This window comes from Leptidea sinapis, chromosome Z (assembly GCF_905404315.1).
Source record: "Leptidea sinapis chromosome Z, ilLepSina1.1, whole genome shotgun sequence".
NCBI lineage: Eukaryota > Metazoa > Arthropoda > Insecta > Lepidoptera > Pieridae > Leptidea > Leptidea sinapis.
The window spans coordinates 13,971,910-13,975,839 of NC_066312.1; positions in this window are offsets into that span (position 1 = coordinate 13,971,910).

Consider the following 3,930-nt stretch of genomic DNA (forward strand, 5'->3'; position numbering starts at 1 on the left):
AACATTGTGACATGTATTACAGTTTTTTTTATTCGTTTTAGCAATATGAAACGAAAGCAGAATTATGGATGAGAATTCACTCCAAGACAATGAAAGACTAATGGAATAGGTTAAAGCTAAGCATTTCTAAACTGTTCTATGAACTCTAGTCGAATTACGACCTGTATTCATCATGTATAATATTTTTTATCTACTGCTTTAAGTCCTCTATTAATAATTCTAAAACAGTTAACTTATTGCCAACATTAACACCCAATGTCCTAGTTACCATTACATCGACCTAACGAGTGTTGTAATAAATTTCAGTACAACATTACAACACTCGTTTGGATGATGTAATGTTTACTAGGACTAGCTTTTTTAATGTTAGCATTAATGTAACTGTTTCAGAATCTTTTAAAGGACTCATATTAAGGGTAAAGATAAAGTCTTGTATGCAACTGTTGATAATTAGGTATTAAAACACTCATGTGATACTACACTGGCCTTCAAAAGTAAGTTTCACACTTTTAAAATTGGGATAACGTTTTAAGTTCACAAGATATACTTTCGAAATAAAAAGGACTCCAAAGAGAATTTAATTTTGTACATAAAAACTTTATAGTCGGTAACCTTCTTTTAAGAATTGGCTGAAAAAAACATTTCAAAAATAAAACCATTCCTTTTTCAAAGTGGACGTTTCCGAATTACAATTTTACCATTCACATTTTTCTTTCTGTTTTAAATTTTTTCAAGATCGATGGGTCTTGTTTTAAAAATTTATGCTAAAAAGCACATAACATTTATTTATCATGCCTCTTTCAGTTGAAGAATGTGCTAGGATCATGGCTTTTCTGGAACTAGGCATCAGTATGCGTCGCACTGCAAGAATGGTGGGTGTGACGGTACGAACGGTCCAGAAGGTAAAGCGAAGGTACGAAGAGACTGGACACCATCTGAGGAGACCTTGTAATGGCAGACCCAGGTGTACCAGTGCCCGAGAAGATCGTTATATTATTTCCACTGTGTTAAGAAATCGCCACCAAAATGCAGTTGAAGTCCAGCAACAGCTACTTCAGACCCGGAGGGACTACATTAGTGACAGTACAGTGAGAAGAAGACTTGCTGAAGCAAATTTGAAACCCCGAAGACCACCGAGTGGCCCAAAATTCGAGACACAGCATCGAGTAGCGAGACTGCGATACGCCCGTGAACACATGCAGCGGGATGAAAGAATTTTGTTTGCAGATGAGTCTCGATTCTCCCTTTACACTTTTAATGGAAGGCGAAGTGTTTACAGGCGACCTGGTGAGCGATACCTTCAAGCCTGCATCTCAGAAAGAGTCCAATACGGTAGAGGCAGTGTACATGTATGGGCTGGCATATCTTCAGAAGGTCGCACAGAGTAGTAGCCATAGAAAATGGCACCCTCACTGGGCAAATATATGCTCAAGAGATTCTCAATGAGTATGCAGGGCCGTATTTAGCAAATATGGGTGATGGATCGATGCTGATGCACGATAATGCCCGGCCACACACGGCTCATATCGTACAAGAGTATATTCAGGAGGTCGGTATCAGCGTGATGGCTTGGCCATCAAGAAGTCCTGATCTCAACCCGATTGAACACGCCTGGGATGAGCTTGGGAGGCTAGTCAGAAATCGCAGACCACCACCTACTACCCTCAGGGCACTAAAGCAGGCCCTGGTAGAAGAATGGGAGAATATTCCCCAACATCGGCTCCGAAACCTAGTGTTCAGTATGCCAAACCGGCTCGAAACTGTAATCAGAGCTCGAGAAGGCAATACCAGTTATTAAAAATTAAATAACATGTAATATATTTGAGTTGAATTTTATTACACATAACTAAAAATGTCTATTTTCATTGTTTTATCTTTTTTAAGTTAAAAATGTTACTTATGTATAATTTTAGTTTCTAAGAATAAAAAAAAAAGCCTTTAAAATTTGCAACAAAACGTTTTTATTCTTAAATCTCTACCTTCTATAGTTAAGAAAAAAATTTAATTTGTAAAGTGTGATACTTACTTTTGCAGGCCAGTGTATTATCACACCCACATTCGTGTTTTAATACCCCTTATTACACAACAGTTGCATAGATAACTAGTATTATTATTATTATTATAAATAACTAATAACATGCGAAATAAAATGACAACATGCTTTTCATGCTTCTGTTACAGCATTGTTTACTAAAAAATATAATTATGAATCTGAAGGTAAATCCCATTCGCTTTTATTTATTTTAAGGAAGAGACAGATAGAGATCCTTTAGTTCCAATTAAAACTATTCTACAGCTAAGTCGCTACCATGACAGGTATGTAAAATTGGGCTAGCATCGATTTTTACCCATATCAGGAAGTCTGTCAAAGCACTGATCGAAGTATCGACAGCTGGAATTGATCAAATTTCGGTCACGATCAGGGTCGTTAACGTTACTTTAACACATCACGATGAAAAATTACTACATATTTCAATTTTCTATTTAACATTTACTATTAAAACAGAACTACCCTTTCATAAATTAATCACAAACTTAATCATTTCGATATGCTACCTTTAAAGAGCTACTTAGCCAATTGAAGAAGATCATTACATAATTTTATTACGTCAGTATATCTGAAAGAACTGTAATAACAAAAATTGCAGCTTCCGCCTCAGGAAAAGTTTCTGCACTGAGGAAGATCCGGAACCAACAAAGAAATCTTTATATGATTTCAATATAGTTATATACACTTAAAGTCCACTGTTGGGAAACTTTGATGTGCTTTGTTCACACCTTAGGAAAACTTCGATAACTGATTTTTTTAAATCACACTTACAACTATGAAAGATTATCAAACAGTAGCTTTTGAGAGAATTGGACGTTACTATGGAAAAAAGATAAACAGTTAATAACACTGCCTTATCACCTGACTAGATCACACAAATTTTCAACCTAATATCATTGTTTTATTATTATCATTAATCATTATCAGCTTATAAACCATCATCCTACTGATTTATTAAGGAAACATCAGCGTTCTTAATAAGGATGGTGACAAACTCTTGGGGAAATATCTCTCTGTCGTTTGACAAGTCCGTTGGTGAAGTAAGTAATGCTTTCTGAGGTAACAAGTCTTAATGTGTATAAAAAATAAAATTTACTTATAATAATTTTAATGCAAAATGATTTTTTGTCTTTATATAAATAATAAACATACTTTATTCAAAACAAAACACGATATGATTATATGAAGCAAAACTTCTGAAACTGCACTACGATATTAATATCCAGATATAAATTAGTTTTAGTATATCAAACTATGGAGTATGGTATGAAAGGAAATATGGCAATATAGTGTTGAGGACAACCAACTTTACTCATTCAGCGAAAGTCAATATAACTCTGAACGGTTTATTGCCCCAATGGTTTTATGAAACCACGATACAAGTGAATCTTTTTTTTTTCACAAAATGACATAACAATATCAGCATAAAATCTAAATAAAACAAAACAATAAATGCTTCACTACTCATAAAATAAAAACACAATGTAATTAAAAAACCTCGAACCCAGGATCTATTTTAGTAATTTAATTAGAGCTACTCCTGGCACCTCACACCATTACACCAGCCTGACTTTTACGTAGGAGCTGAAATTAATGAATTGAATACACAGCGCTCGTCTGTCATGCGACATGTGATAGATGGACGAAAAAAATTTAGGTGATGTAATAAAAGTTTCATTTTACTTATTAACAAATACATAATAATATATATTTTCAAATCGAATACATGCATTAACATAATATTTGAGAAAATATTATTATGTTTATCTAGAAAAAAACCTATCTACTTAAAGTCGTTTTAGGTTTACTTTATACACCGAAAAATAAGATCGATGGACCCGATTTAAAAAGGTTAAATACTAAAAGTAACTGAAATGTAT